Source organism: Atta colombica, unplaced genomic scaffold, assembly GCF_001594045.1.
Source record: "Atta colombica isolate Treedump-2 unplaced genomic scaffold, Acol1.0 scaffold163, whole genome shotgun sequence".
Classification (NCBI taxonomy): domain Eukaryota; kingdom Metazoa; phylum Arthropoda; class Insecta; order Hymenoptera; family Formicidae; genus Atta; species Atta colombica.
This window is the reverse complement of record NW_017259254.1, coordinates 669,267-686,801: the sequence shown is the minus strand read 5'-3', so window position 1 is coordinate 686,801 and position 17,535 is coordinate 669,267. Positions and strand designations below refer to the sequence as shown.

The 17,535-nt window shown below is 35.9% G+C and overlaps 1 protein-coding gene across 5 annotated transcripts in view; it reads right to left on the bottom strand.

Moving 5' to 3' along the window:
• The window catches only part of LOC108686037 (tubulin polyglutamylase TTLL4-like), a 165,927-nt gene that overhangs the window by 11,588 nt on the left and 136,804 nt on the right, over positions 1 to 17,535 (bottom strand). The window contains exon 1 of one of the 5 annotated variants that reach the window (XM_018191085.1): positions 1,727 to 1,795. The exons of the other annotated variants lie outside the window; for them this stretch is intronic. The gene's annotated coding sequence lies outside the window, so the exon portion shown is untranslated. Of the gene's footprint in view, positions 1 to 1,726; positions 1,796 to 17,535 lie in introns of those variants that run through there. 5 annotated transcript variants of the gene reach the window in all.

Here is a 17,535-nt window from a genome sequence, read left to right as displayed (position 1 = left end):
TGCTACAACCAAAAACTGATTGCTGCAGCCGATTAAAAATGCTATGCCATATTTTACTATCTAAATTGTTGTAGCAACCAATTTTTCTTTCAGTGCGTTTTCACAATTATTATACATTGAAATACAAAAAAAAATTTAGAGAAAAATGTCTGTAAGAGGAGTGTTTATTCGATCGTGCCTGCGGACTAAGATAACGATGTTTTCAATCGAAGAAACAATATTTATAGGACATCTAAACACCGCTGTTGGTTCGCGCGTCCGCGCTCGAGGCGCATGACACTTGTTGATTTACGTCGGATTATCACCGACGTGGTGCACGTGTACGCGCGTGTCGGCAGCACTCCCGGCACTTCCTCGGAGTGAATCACGTCTTGGCAACGCCGTGTCGTGGACTGGACCATTTCGCGTTCCTCTTCGCGTGGAACAATAGAAATAAACATCACGTACGCGGCTCGCCCACGCTTCTTGTCTCATCGCGATTATACAAGATCATCTGTTAGATTGCCTCTGTTGCATTACGTCATACGAATCGCTGGGATGTATTATAAAAATTTATTTGGGAAAAAATTCTTAAAAAGTTTTAATGAATCTCTTCTATATGGCAGCTCTATCTAGAAGATAACGGATGGTTATCACTAGATTTAGTCATAAATTCTTCTACGTGGGAAAAAAATTCTGACATTAGTTAAATCACCTTTTTATTCTGCGATAAAAAATTTTGTAGACGTATTGTATCCTTTCTATCCAGTATATTTTCTGAATTTTTGACTATAATTAACCTATGATCTCTTCCTGCTCTTCAAAGATTTGCGTAACTTGAGAGAGTTTTGCATATATTCCATCCTCGAGATCAATCTGATATTATAGAGAATCTCTCGAGGGTTCTTTCTGACAACCGGTTCCGGTGCAATCGGAGCGGGGAGCCCAGGAGCCGATGTTTTGAATTATAAACGTACGTTCTTAATGATCCGCCCATTCTTGGACTTGGACGGGCCTCGCTTGTGAGACTTAACGAGATGTTTAGCCCTTTTGGAAGCCGATATCCCAAATAAGGCCCCGCTGAGTGAGCCGGCTGAGTATTTACGAGCCTTTGGGTCTAAACGCAAAAGTAGCTAGTCGCTTCGAAGGCATCCGCGCGCGCGCGATCCGGATATTACCACGATGAGTTGTCTTCTTAAAAGAAAAAAGAAAAATCCGCTTTTTCAGGCATACGGTCGCTTAATCACCGATTTGTTTGTGATTGCGATGGAAATTGATACCAGTGGAATGTTTTGTCGCAGGAATTTTTAAAACTCAAGAAAAAATCTTGCTCTCTCGGAAGACGTTCGCCATATCTTTGTAAGTGAGAATCTTTGGTGGGAGATAAGTATGGTCTTCGATTTTAAAAGAGTGGTTAATCACTAAAATTCTTCACAAAAAGATAGTGTGAACTTAAAGATAATATTTTAGAATATCCACTTTTTCTCTTTCACTCTTTTGAATGAGATCACTGAATATTATTCTCTCTGTCAGTATTTAACAATGAGAAATAATAAAAAAATGTATAACACAGTTATAACTGTGTTATAAAAATAATATTTTAAAATAGTTTATCGTAAATTACAAAGCCTACTTCCTCTCTTCAATTCCCTTTTAAATATTATTCTCTTAGTATTTTGTAATAAAAAAATAATATAAAAATATAAGTGTCGTAATTCTATCATCCTTTAGATAATATTTTTCTTACATCAGGTTTTTTCAGCAATTATCTTCGTTTCCGTACTGCACAATGATACAGATTGAAACACTTCTCTCGTTGACATTTAACTGCGATACAAGAGGTTTCAACGAAACTGTTTCAAAACGCTCGCAACAATATATCTTATTCTGGCAAAATGCCAGGCTTCTAGATATGCTTGAGCAATTTCGTTAGTCCATGCGTGTGTCACGTATTTATTATTAATCTTCTAGTAGCAAGATGAACTTTCGGAATATATATTTGGATCCAATCATTTTTTTATTTAATATACAAAATAAATTAAAAACTAATAATAACACAAAACTTTTTTCCCTGCTTATTTATTGATAAAAACATACAATAAAGTTTACTAACTGACTTTAAATAGTAGCAGTAAAATAAAAAACGCTTTGACTAACGAAGTCGTAAAAATCGCACTTAATCCCAACTTTATTTAGAAGGTATCTTTGTATTCTATTTGTCTGAACACGCTCCACATTACTCTCTTTCCTCTCAATCCAAACTCTATCTTCTCTATCTTTCTTTCTCCCTCTTTTGCTATGTCTTATTTATCATTATCAATTCCTCTCTTGAATCATAGTTTCTGCGCGGTAAATAGGTGCGTCGACGGACAAAAATAAGGCAGGAGCGACCGCGCGCCGGTAGAAGACCGGTAGGATAATTACATTGATTGGTCATACAAGCCGGATGCGGCGGTACGCGCGTTCGCCAGTTAAAGCCCCGGCGAAACGAGCGTTATCCGCGCCGATGCGGCGCTACCGCCGGGACACCGGGTACGTATTATTGCCCCACGTTAACAACTTGTTACGCCCGCTCACCATCGGCGGCGAATGAAATGAACGTTGATATTCTCGCGGTGAGAACGCGTCCTTACGTGATCCTCGACGATGAAGTTTGTAATTCGTTTCTGGGTATGGATTTTTTGTGCACTCGTCGGTCGGTCCGCAGCAAATCGTGCGCTTCCTTCATCGAAAGATCAAGGAAGTCTTGACCTTAAGAGCGAAGGAGAGAAAAAAAGGGGAGAGGGAAGGGGAAAAGAATAAAAAAGAAAGAAAGGAAGAGATACGTCCAGGAAGAGATTCATCATGATTCGAGTTAACATTATACGCGACCGTTAAATCGACATTTTGGTTGTATAACAGGTCAAGCATATTAATTAGAGATGGTTAAATTATAAGGATTTGAAATTTTTTTGAACACTCGGGAAGCACTCCTGCATCTGACATTTTATCGATCTGATTGACTTAATAAGCGAAAGATCGACGTGACATTAATTAAGTATAGCGTTGATGCATGTATGAGCGATAGATAAGTATTATAATATTATTACGATTAGATAGTACATGATAATGTTAATAATTAGAATATATAATATTAACTTGTAATTTAATTTTTTGTAATGTGCAATATAGTATTTTTTAATCGCTAATTTTTTTAATAGTTTTATAACTGATTTTTTTTTAACTAAATTTTTTAATTAAAGCAAGTTACGATTTAAAACCTACACAAAATATCAATTTAATTATTCAATATAAAAAATATTGATAATATTATAATGAGACAAATAACGTGTTGACAAAGAGAAAAAAGGTAATAATAAATTTATAAAATCACAGCTGCATTATTGCGCGAGTTAAATAATAACAGCTAACAACAGCTGCAGTCTTCACGCAAATAGTGATTAATCGACAATTTTCATCTAAAGAAACATTGATTATCTATTATTATTAGTTAAATATATCACAGAGCAGTATGCAAGAAATATACAATAATAATCGACCGCGTCTTGTAAAAAAATATAGAAAGATATTCTAGGAAATAATCAAGCCGACGGGCTTGTTTAAACATTACGGCTTATAATTTATTATCAATCGGGATCAATGAAGTAACGTGAATTATAACAGCTCAGAGTTTATCCCTCTCTGCCTTCTCCAACCGCATAAAGCAAAGCAGTACAAATAAACGATCAATGTATTTTCCTTAGGCTAAAGCAACAATCCTCGATCCCATCACTTCGAGCTACAGTAATATTTACCGGATCCGAAGTCTCTTCAAGGGAATTTTCTCGACGCTCCTCGACTTCCTTCGCTTCGACGTGCCCGAGCCTCTTCGCACTTCTTCCCAGCGACCCCGTCTGTCGACACGAAGGAAGATACGAGATCGTCGATGCTAATTCGTCGGAACACTTCCGCGGAACAGACCTCTACTTCGCAAAGACGCGGCGGCCTCTTCTCTCCCCGTTTACCATGTTCCCCTATCCTCAATCTCTCCCTTTTCATAGTCGTCCATCATTTCTTTCCATCCCTTTACTCGCGAGGTTCCGTCCATCTCTTTCCTCCTCGGCGCAGAATGGGTAGCCTCGCCTCCGAAATTCTTCCGGTTGTATACTCTTGGCTCGTGCTACGGAACGTGGGAACGTTCTCAGGCCTGGAAGCCGACCCCCACCACACAGTGGAAACACGCGTTGCAACGGACCGCATGCGGTGCAGCGATGGGGTCGAGCGAGAATCCTCGTGCAAGCTTTACTTCTGGCAATCGATCGACAAATTGTTCGAATTAAACCTTAAATTTAGCAATTCTTGTAATCGGAATGAAAATGATAAGTATAACTATAATGTGAGTACACTGAAAAAAGTTACTAAATCTCGATATATATATATATATATATATATATATATATTATTTAATAGTATCAAGTAAACATTTGCTTAAATTAATTGGGATTTAGTATACTTCAAATTAATATATGTTTGCTCATAATTAACATCGAATTTTTTTTTATTTTGATGGTCAAAAGACAAAATCCTAGGAATAAAGTGACATAATTTAAAATTATGTAAAGTTGTGAATTTATTATAAACAATTTTCTACACCATGGTTGAAGAAAATGTTCGGGTCTACTAGACTTACCGATTAGAGTTAAGAATTTTAAGAAAGATTGATCTTTATTATTATAATTACTCCAAGGGAACTTGTTTCATAGTTTTATTCATGTAATACGATTATTTGAATGTCTGATTATTTAAAGTATTAGAATATGTATTATCTTCGTGCACTTATCGCCAACAGAGTTCTCCAGCACGACATCAGTTTCACCCCATCGCTAGGTCGGCATACACGAGCGTGGCGTATTGCGTGCGTGTGCGAGGCGCGTACACACGCACGGGCGTGCTCTTCTTCACTGATCTCATTGTGCCGTGAGGTTCCTCTTTGTGAGAGGAAGAGGCAACCAGCCGGTAATGTAACCTTAGCACTGCCCCATCGCTGCGTTGTGCACATAATGCGGAGGCTATTGTACGCAGCACGGGCCACATTATTGTCCGCGTCTCGCAGGCACCCTATAATGCCGACGGCGTTGTTGAGGGAGCCATCCACGTCGTTCTCTCTTTCCGTTTTTCCTTCGCAGCTACCATGTTTCTTCTTCTTCGCGAGCTCGTTCTCGTGGCGAATTACGCCGGTATCCTTGGAGTAGGTCGCGAAACCGGTATAATATACCATGGTAATATATTAATACTCTTTTTGTAATGGAATTGAATGATCGCGACAAGACAGCTATATATGGATAAAGAAATGTTTCCTGGTGATTTTACATAAGCATTGTTATTTAAAAAATTCGCGTAGAACGTGCCATTATTATTTGATAATCGCGTGTGAGGCTAAATTTAAAATTCAATAAATTTTGTAATATATCAGATTTGAAATATAAACTATTTTATAAAAATTCATTTTTTGTTAATGGGGACATTTTCCAAACATCAAAAATCTTTGATCTCACAAATAACTTAGGTATTCATATCCATTCTTATTTCAAGACCATTTAAGTAATGACTTAATTCTTAAGATAATACATAATTATTTCTGATTGATTTATGATATCTTAAGAGTTACTTAAACGGTTTTTAATATAAGAATCGATGATTAATACTGTCTATAGAATAAGAAATTAAATAAACAAGCTGGAATTATGCTTCCACTTCATAACATAAAAATATAATTTGTACGTAAATTTACGTATATAATTTCATCTTTATTATCTACATTCTATATTTAAATATAATATATAATATTAATATAATCTTCATAAATAAAGTTAACAAATTATTCTGATATAACGCGAAAATAATATTGTATCATCAATTTCTTGTTGTCAACCGATAATTGAGAATATAACTTCACAAATTAAAGTGTTCAACGAAAGCACTGCTAATAATATGTTTTGATGCCAGCTGCAACCTTGTCTTGACATTATTGCAACTCAATAAAATTTGTAAGAATTGTAGCTATTAAAAAAACATTGATATAAATAAGTATTCTCATTATAACGAAAGATCGTTTTTGCCCGCATACTGCATTTTCTGTACATTAAAGAAAATCGTATATCGTATTTTTTTTCTCTCTTCGTTTTTCCCTTTATATTTCTGATATTTAGCCTTGCTTCAATAATTTCTTATTGCATTAAATAATGTCAAGTCTGAATATTAAAGATCATTATAAAGTTAGATAGTGGCGGAGCACAGAGATCTAAATCGCAAAATAAAATAAATTGCAAAAGAGGATCGCGATAACATTCTTCAAGTATTCTGCTGGCTGATCGTAAATTTCGAATTATGTGTTATATTCAGAGCATGATTTTGACTTTTGCGCACGCACACAAATTACGTCGAATGGAAGCAAGATTCAAACCTTATGAAAGCGTCCTCGCATTTGGTTTACTTTTTCGTATCTCTTTAGGCAAAAGTCTGCCGAGTGTCTTTTTAACCGTCTCATTACCGCTCCTATTACGTGCTTGCATTTAGCATAAAATTAACAACGATATCAGTTAAAAGCGAAATTCAGGTTCCAACGAATACATCAGACCCATCTAATTATCAACAGCAGGACGCATATCACGATTAATAAAGCCTGTCTACATCTTGTATCGTGCAATTCGCCGACACTTTCGGTGCCTCAAAGAACCTCCATCATGGAAGAAATCAGAATCACGTCCGTTATTTTCGCATGTCGCGATTACTTCGAGCTTCTGCAATTTCGTCGCGTGTTTCTTATTTCATTTCGCGCGGAGTTACGTCTGTGCAAGGTGGCACAATCTCGTCTGTATTTTGCGAGGAGGCATTTTTCACTGTTTATCTTTATCTTGCCTTCAATGTGCATCCTTCTCGCGCGGTCGCATCCCCGTCTCACTTGTGCCACCCTGTGCATAGTATTTACGTCGCACGCTGCCTACATTATTCTAACGTCGGTCGCCGGCGGCAACGTTCGTTACTTTTCTGTCTTTTTACCGAACTTCTTCTACGTCTTCTTCACGTGCTGCTCGAGGAATCTACCGCGGGAGAATACCTTTGCGCTACAATTTGAATAATTATACTATGCGCGCGATGAAGTCAAAAATCGGCAAGTTATTAATCTCGAAGTACTACCGCGCGAGTCTTCAAAGCTTAGACTGTAATTTTTATCGGGCGAAACAGTCGCAACGATTATGCGAAACTTCATGTTTCCTCAGACGAGAGAAAGTGCGAATGAAGCTCTCCTCGAGAGCGTTGTTACCAGCTTGTCTCATTGAAAGTCACTATACGTGATTACGTTCATTTAAGAAAGGCTGTAAAATGAAAGTGACACTTCTGTGAAATCTCCAATTATTAATGGTATACGTTTGATTTTCTCTGTTGTCCCATTGAGGGAAGAAACATTCTGCGAGTGTTTCACCCGAAAGTATTTAGTTTGATATACAGTCTTATAAAATATCATCAATTTTTTGCATTTTCTTGGAAACGGCGACAATAAGAGCAAAAAATGAATTAACAAAATATTAAATATGGGATGAATACCCGTTTCTCTATCAATGTAGATTAATTTTAATTTCGGTTCGATTGATCTTCCATCTTTTTCTAATTCTTATACGGAGACAATTTTTTTTAGAATTTATCCTAAAAATGTGATAGTCTTGGGACAACAATGTATTTCGAAGAATGTTAAATTTCTCTCATTCATTAATAGAAATATAATAAAATATAAAATAAACTTAATTAATTTTACTGAAGTATTATACATGGTAAAAAATTTTTTAAATATTATATTATATTTTCAAGGTAAATTTTTAAGAAATTCTCTCCATGTAGAACTAGCAAAAGATGACGAGTTGAATCAAAATTAAAATTAAATTACATTGAGATAAAATGGGCACAAAAGAAATACTGATTTTATATGAGTAACTGAAGAAGACTAAAGAAGTTGAAACGTTTTATTTTGTACATGACAATAAATTGAATTATAATTTATAAAAACTATTAATCAGGTTCGTTATAGAGTCTAATTAAGTAAATTTTAAAAAATATTAAAATTGTTATAAAAATAATTTTTTTCACTAGAATTGTCTTGTTTTTTGTTAGATATACAACATTTACGTTGTTTTACAAGAGTGCTTCATACTTATGGCCAAGGCTGTAATTTATCTTGGTATTTGCAATTAAATCGAAAAACACAAAAGTTCCAGAAAAGTGTAAACGCAAAAACTTCGATACGATTCTTCGATATGGGCAGGATAATTATTATTATGCTGACGTTAATTCGTTACGGATCTCGAACGTGTGCTTCGCTACATAAAATATAGTGGCATGCTTTAAATCATCTTATGCGTCGGCTACGTATATTCTACGGATTCCGCAGAGTGTACGTCCAATCGTAATTAAGGCCGCGAAGTCTTCCACTTCTTCGCTTGCTTCGTCACTCTTCTCGTACTTATCTTCTCCCCTTCCCCTTCCCCGGGCTCGGCTTACCGCTGGGCTAATGTAGGATCAAGAGTTACCTTTTACGCCCGGCTAGTAATAACTCTCATCGTTTTTTTCTCACATGCTACAATGTTGAAGCCGTATTCGTGACGTACACGCCTTACGTGCCAGCTGCGGAAATCTTTTTATGCGGGTATACTGATCCTCGTAGACTGCCGCGAGGCATTAAACGAGCCTTTAATTACCAGTGTGTTAATCTTTTTTTCCCTGATGTTAATACGTGAATTACAATCTTTCATAGAATTAAGGACTATCTAATGCCTTCAATAGCAATTGTCAGAGGTAGGATACGTGTCGTTGAACCTTTTCTATCTAGAAGAACTAGTTCTCGTTTCGACACGTCAGTGTCGCTTCGGGCGAATGTCAGTCACGTGTCTTTCAACGATATGAGCACAACTTTCAATGTGTTTACCGCTGGTACGAGCAAAACAACATCGGTAGCCGCAGTTCACCCTGACGCAGACAGCATTTCATTGAGCTGAGTAACGTAGTTCAAACACTCATCCGGAATTCCAGAGACGCTTATCACGCGACGAAACAATCACCTTCCGCTTTGAGCGAATTGCATGAATGGACGGTGAAGTTATCGTTACGTTCGACTATGTGAAATATCAAACAACTGCGTCAATTTCCTATCGATTGAAGTAATACAACGCTTGTCTGTGTTACGTGTACAAACGTTAGCAATAACAATGTCATAATATCTTATAAGCAAAATCGCTAATTTAATTGATACAAGTCTTATTGGAAAGAAAAAGGTGTTGCTGAAATCTAAATGATATCTAAAAATTTAGCTAAATATAAATTTAAAAATAATTTTCTTGAACCATCAAAATAAATATATAGAATTCTCAAATGTTGATGACAATACTGAAAAAAGTTTTAACTTTCTAGCGTTTTAGTTTGAACATAATTATTTTTATGATCCAAAATTATTTTCAAATCTATATTTATTAGCTAAATTATTAGATATTTCATTCTTGTAAGAATACGTGCTATGTTTCAAATTAATTTGCATTTTAATGCATTTTTTGTTATTATAAGGATTCAATAATTATCTTAAAAAACTGCATGAATGAATATTTATCTGTTACATATTTATTCTCTCTCTCTCTCTCTCTCTCTCTCTCTCTCTCTCTCTCTCTCTCTCTCATTGACTATATAATATATTTTAAAATATCAATTTTAAATTAATTATATTTCCATTTATGGTTTATAGTGCGCTGAATATTAAGTCCGAGTACTTATGTAAGAAAAATCGCCAACGTCGTGTTCATCACCAACAAGCTCCGTGTCATATGCTCAATATGGTCGATTTACGGAAGGCCGATACAACGGACAGGCTCACGGCGATTAATCGAGCTCGTGCTGTTGAAACGGAGTGCCTGCGCGCGCGACCGAACTTACATAAGGCTGACAGGCTTTACTGCTCAATCTGGCCGATGAGGTGAAAGTCGTCGAGGATGGTGCCGCGAGGAAATGAGTTTAACAACTTCGAAATCGGCCGCGCCGGCAGTCAGATTGAGATTGGGCGGTCGTTGCCGTTTGTAAAATCGTCGTTTTCTATGATTTACGTCCACAGTTGACGCTGATGAGACGTCGCGACGTCGTTTCCGTATCGAAAGTGTGGGACTGACTATTGGCCAATAACATCCATGGAACTTTTTTGGAACTAAATTACTTCAATCGACACTGATAATACATAATAAATGAGAGATATCTGAAATGGCTGAGATAGAAGTAAAATAGAAGTTTTTACTTAGAATTTATCTATATTTTATCTTGTACTTGTAAAATAGAGAATACGTCACTGTAATCTTTCATACGTGGAATAAAGTATAATAAAATAAATATAAATAATAAATTATACATTAGAATAATCTGTAACAGTTAACATTTAAAAAAAAATAGAATGTTTATCTCTTTTTAAAAAGGTTTATAATTTATAAAATCCTTCCTTATTCTTATACAATAATCTTCTTATAATAATATGAGACTCGAGAGAAACGCATATTTTGATAAAAGCATATCTATCTCCGGTAGCAACATTCAACTGAGAATTTAATTACAAGATCCGTCTATCTTATCTAAAGGTCTATCGGCAACTAAATAAAAAGAAAAGATTACGCTCTCGGAAAATGACTTTCTTTATAACCCTTTAGGTTTCGAATCCGTTTGATCTTTGTATCTGATCTCCTTCTCACATCTATCTCTCAATGCTTCTCTTGCATACAATTACGTTCTCATTCAAAGGAGCCGCTCCGATATCGTGAGACAACTTAATCTGTATGTAGCACAATCAGCCATCAAACGGATCTTCTTCCTGCTGAAACATTAAGATCCAACATCGATCCTATTTGTTACATTACATCATCCGCTTTGAAAGTAGAGTCCACTACGAAAGTAGAAACAAACTGCGATTAAATGATCGATCAGTTTAATTCTCAGAAAGTGCACCGGAAATAAGTGTGAAACAAACTTTGAATGATTAATCTTGCAGAAAGAATAATTTGTTCACTTCTATAATACAATGAACTTAATTTAATTTTTAATATGATATTTCAAATATTCGTAAAACATTATTTACTGGTTATGTAATTGTTAAGAGAGGGGAGCGGTAATCGGAACACTTAAGTTTCTTACATTTAAGTTTTTTACACTTAGAACACTTCATTTTTATTCGCAATGTCACCTTTATATTTTTAAATTTATTCTGCAATGCGCTTTTTACTATTCTTTACATCTAATTTTTTTTGCCTCTTATCCTGTTTTTTGTTTTCTGTCACTCGAAAAATTAACATAACTTTGAAAAAAAGCAAAAACTGGATAAGAAGCAAAAAGACAAAATATAAAAATAGCAAATACAAAAAATAGGAAACAAAAAGCACATTGTAGAACAGGCTTTATATTCTTCAAAACACACACATTTCACAATGAAATGGAGAAAGAAAATCTCACTTTTTTCACGATTCGGTGAAAAAAAATGCTGCTATACAGGTCACACAGGTGCGAATTTGCACAGGTTTAAATTTATTTTATATCCCGAAGACTCGAAGGATACTAAAGGCTTTTATGTATGGAAAGTGTAACGGTGCTACTTTTTTTACGGACGAGTGGCAGCACTATAAAATTCTTCGTTCTTTTAAGACTAGTTCTACAGCTATAAAGGAAAGTGTTGGTGCAAATTCGCACTATAGGATTAACAAAGAATTAATATTGCCTGTATATTAATTCATGCAAAATTTTAATCACAAAAAATTTTTTTTAATATTTTTAAAATTAGTAGCATTTTATCAAGCATACAAATTAATTTAAAGTAAAAAAATTGGTCTGCCAATTTATTAATTTATAACGTACGCTTTAAGTAACGATGCATAACATGAACATTGACATAATTCTCGCCTGAAAAATTGCATTTGTCGAACAAGTCTCGTAACAGATTAATAACAAAACCGAAATGATTTAAGAATCGTCTCACAAAAGGAAACGAACCAATCATTAATTTAAAGACGTTTGTCCAATTTTCGCGAAGAATCGAGTGAGGCTAGCAATTCCGAAGCAATGACTTCTGAATTCAGAACGATTACGCGAAGTGGGAACCTACTATTTGCCATCGATTGCTAAATGTAGTGAAATCGTTTCTCAGAAATTAGAACTTCTGTCTGCACATTGTAATCGCTGAAGAATCTGTTGATTAAAATTTCGTTTGACTGTGTTTCCAGAAACTCAGAGAGCAGACAGTTTCAAACGATTACTGTAACCTCGTAACCACCGCAATCACGTTCAAATTCGCTCGTTTAACCGTGAGATGAGAATTAAATTGATTCACAAGTCATTCAAGATAAGCTTTCTCAACAAGCATCGATTACTCCAAGAGAATCCGCTGCTTGAAAAATTTTTAATCAAATATAATTTAACTTTTCTCTTGTTTTCTCTTCAATACACTGCAGGTGAATTGATAATTGTTTAAGATATTGCTCTTTAGAAATTGTTTCGATAAATGATTAATATTAACTTTCCATCAACAAAGTGAAATTTTCATTCTTCGAACTCTAAGATTTACGAATTCGACTTTCAGATTTTTATGTTCTAGATTGTATAAAAATCTGAAAAAATTCTTACATATTGGTAAAAGTTTTAACAATAAGTTTGTATTATCATAGAAATTTATTAGGATTGTATTTTTATTTTTTTATAGATTTAAATTTATTTATCAGAAATTAAAACATCAATTGCGTCTTTAAAATCCTATCAGAGAGTTAAAAATAAACATTCGAAAATAAACTGAACTCTTTACAAAATAACGTAGTGTGTTCACTCATGATTAAAAACCCAGATGCGATCACTGAAAAAACATTACAAGGAATAATTATTCGCCATCGCAAATGTAAGACGCAAATAATTCAGGGCCAGCCAGTTTGATTCAGAACCAGCCAGTTTGATTCAGAGAGATCCATCGATGGAAGATGGAACAGTTACATTTCCTGTTGCTTCAGTATTAATTACTCAAGAGAGAGAGAGAGAGAGAGAGAGAGAGAGAGAGAGAGAGAGAGAGAGAGAGAGAGAGAGAGAGATGGAGATGTCGAGAGACGAGAAAACGAGATCGAAAACGCTCATTGGTGGCACGCGAATTCGATAAATATCAAAGTGACCGCGTGACCCGTTTAGCAGGACTCAATTACAAACATCAGATGAAGATCGCGCCAGCTGCTCGCCTTGTTGACGATGGTTCGCAACGAGATGCACTCACGATATATGACTTACATGGCTCGGCCTCGCCCGGTCATCATGATGTAGGATGTACTGTTACGGGCTTGGTTGTACTGTTCACGACGCGATGAAGAAGCGACGAGGTCACTGCGGTGCGCTGCAATTTTCGCGGTTGGAATTTTTCTCATTTCTCACCGGTACAGGTAGTACCGTTACTTCTCGTGTTCGGGTCCACTGTAATCGTTTTCGTTGTCGCCGTGAGGCCCGACTCCTCTCGACGCGTAACCACCTGCTTCGTGGATCGGTCCGATATCAGCTCTGGCGAGAAGTCAGTCGGCTAACGATGTCGGATACTCGTAACTTCCACTTTTAATCACACGTGTGAATCGCACGAGCCCTTGAGTATCGCAACGACATCGTTGGCGTCTTTGTTCATCGCGGCGACTCGTAAAGTCCGGCAACAAGGTACACGTATCGTGTTTCACGAAGTAATCGAGATAACGATAGAAATTATATGCTGCAGGAACTCGTCGATTGCAGTAAAATTTAGTTGTTAACATGCATTTTCGCGAAAGCGAATATAAACAAAATAAAAATATTCTTGATTTAAAATTTAAAAATAATTTTTTTAGTGTTTGCGCAAAGTTCTACATTCAAAAGACAACTTAATGTAAATTAAGAGAATGAATTTTGATTTGAATGTACTATAATATATAGTATATTTAAATAAAAGAGATTTTTAATAAACAGAAAAATAATTGATCTAGGATGTGTGAAAAAGTGTAAGATAAATTAATAATAGTATTAATATTAATTAATATTATAATATTAATATTAGTAATAATATTACTTAATTATTTACAAAGTATATAATCTTAATTAAAAAAAAAGAATAGGATATGAACAATTAACTGCAGATAATTAGAAAATCATCTTTCAGCTAATGTTATTAAGATTTAAATAAATGGGGAGGAGTTGTGGTGTATTTGAAACCGAAATGATTCGATCCGAGAATAGAGAGACTTAAGCCTTCTTTTAACTAAGATGATGCCGCCTGGTAAGAGGCAGAGAAAATGATGTTACTACCCTCCTATATGACGTGGAAATAATAGAATACGCCTGTATAGCGCTGGGTACCACGTTAATTGGTAGTGCTCGTTAATTAGTCCGCTCATCATTTGCGCGTTGACGAGGGGCCGTCAGCGTCTACAAGAATAAAGCGTGGCTATGGCGGTAGTATAGAAGTTAATTTTAGACGGCCACTTTGAGAATGGCATCTTGCACGGCGGTAGAGTCATCTGGAGACCCTTCGATTTCTAATGAGTGGCTCGGGCAGGATCTTCTAACTGTATTAAACGCCTCGAGCTTTCTACATCATTTGTTACTCAACATGCGAAATTTAATCCTTCGATTTGGATAGATCTCAGAATATAATTCGATGGTTCACATGAAAAATCTCTTTGCAGAAAAATTTGCATTTCAAAGATACATGATGATTAAGTATCAAGATTTATGACAGCTACCGTGAATAACAAATCAAAGATTTTTTGACTATAGGAGAGTGATTGAAAACGCGTACAAAAGATGCCATTTAAATCGAGGGTTAAGTGGAATACATGAATTTCCGCGATCCTTTTAACCCCTCTGCCCCTATCCTTCTCGTTAAAATAAATTCGCTCTCTCACTTTCGTATTGGCATTTAAAAAATCCAATCTCACCCTCGCTTTTCAGATTGAAGCCCTAACTATCCGCGCGTTCCTGATTTAACCCCCAGCTCGTTTAACACCCTTTTCGGCCGGCCGCAAGGACTGAGTGGGCAGCTCCTCCTTTCTGGATCGAAATTAGGGTCGAAAATCATAGCGTCCCTTCAGTCGATCCACGGGGTTGCTGCCCTCGTCCTCGTTCTGAGGCACAGGTGGTGCCTCACCTCGTGGGAACGCTGCAAACGGTGTCTTCCCGTGTTACAAGGGGTCCGTTTGCAGGATTCCTTCGAACATAGCGGACCCAAAAGCCCCGCAAGTGTGTCCCAGTCAGGATTGTCTCGCAATTCATCTGTACCCCGAGCGAAAAATCTTAAAGTAAATTTCAAAACACTCAACAATATTCCTTGCGCTAAAACATTCCCGAAAAGTACTTGAAGCAATAAATAATAACTGAAAATAAAATAAAGTAATATTTCACAGAAGTGTTATAAATCTGCAATTATCATATATGAGCAATATGATTTATATATATTTATATATACATGTAATTATATATTATTATTACATATAAGTAGATATATAAGTAGATATGTTTTGTGAAAGTAAGTATGTTTATGAAAGTAGGCCTTTAGTTTCAAAAAGCGCCCCTCGAGTATTTTTTTCTTTATGCATTGAGCCGATACTGGAGCAACCCCGAATGGGACCATTCTGACGGGTGTCGGTAAATAGAGATGACCCGCAGGCTCGTTTATCTCCAGTCGAAGCTATTCTATATTTCTTTTTCTCCTTCGCGCGCCACGCATGCACGCACAATGCATACACGGGCACGAAAAGCATCATGGAAGGAAGTGTGCTGCTCGTGTGCAACTCGTGTGCTGGCCTTGCGTCGGCATCTCACTGTCGCCAGCGGGGTTCGCCTCGATCGATCATTACCGTAAAAAAGGCCAGCTCTCGGCCCTTTCTTATTTTCGTTCAGTTAGTCACGTGTGACTAGCCTCGATAAATCGATCTTGTTCTATACGCATCGATTCGACGACGTTTTTTAATTAGAATGAACACCATCTATTGTACCGCATAGTAATAATCTGGCTAGTAATGATTGTTATTATTTCGTGTGACAGTCTTTGCAAACCTGCAGAATTAAACGCATCAATATCCTCCTTTTCACTGTTCATGCGAATGAATACCACAGATTCGATAGCAATTTGAACACTAATTATTACACTTTTCATTATCGTACAGTATTTTTAGTACTTATTGAGGATCGGACGACAGCTCCTAACCGCAAAGTATCGATCGATTCAATTACGACTCTAGCGATAATTATTATTGCTGCTTCCAATTACAGATGATCGTATAAATAATTTCTTTGTTCAGTCATATACGAAAAATGCTAATGTTAATCGATGCTTAATTGGCCTTGTTTTTCATGGATGAATATCAGCATGAATGGATGGACTTCGACCAGATGGTCCTTAGAAAGTTCATTATCGCGACCGATCTGTGCCGACTGGAACCCAATAAAATGCGGATACCCGTTTTTGTGCACTTTCGAAAAACCTCGTTTCGAATTTCAAACATCTTGGTACTGCAAATGTATGATCTAATTGACGAGGTACTTGAAGCTGATTGACATTTATTGTCGCAACAAGGCAATGAATAGGTAGATATAGTGGGTTCCATTTATTCGTCTGTAGATTCATACTTTCGATACTACCTTTCATAATGAGACATCATTGGCATCGATGCTTGATAAAACTTTCGATCATATCGAGTTGTTTCAATTGCAAATTTTAAATCTTACAAAATTTTTAATTTTATACGACATAGAAAATAATGATCAAATTAAAGATATATCGATATATCAAAATAAATCTTTAAAGTCAAAATTTGTTAGAATTTGCTTTATAAATATTAGAATAATACCTATTTCTATCAATGTATATTAATTATCTAATTTAAAAAAAAATCCCTCAAAAAATAAGGTATAAATTAAACCAAGATTAATATTGATAGAAAATCATTATTCTAACATTTATATGGCAAATTCTAATAAATTTTAATTTTAAAGATTTATTTCGATATATTCATATCTTTAAAAATTTGACATTAATTAATATATATAAATGGAATATACATATAATATAAATTGTAGAAAATTTTAGAATTTATTAGTATATTTAGTGTGTATTCATCATCAATGCCACGCCAATAATCGACTGATTTAAATATACAAACGTCGTGATTTTCTAAAGTGTCAAAGTGCTGAAAAGATCCAAGATATCAAGGAAATATATTTGTAGTGTTTCATCTTGAATCATACTTCGTTTTATCTTCGTTCGGAAATAGAACGGTTAGCGCGCGCAGACGCCTCGCATGCAATTCCTTCACGTTATGGTTTTATCAAAACTGTTTCTCCATTAAACGTTGGACTCTGCTAACGACATTCACCGTCGTTTGCATACGAATAGTCGAGGTGAGCGCATCGTCGCTTTCCCTTCGAGGCTCCGCCGTTATCGCCACCGCCGAAAGTAATGAACGGAGATACGTGAGTTAATAATTTTCGTTCGGCTGACTCAATCCCATCTTCTTTGCGTGA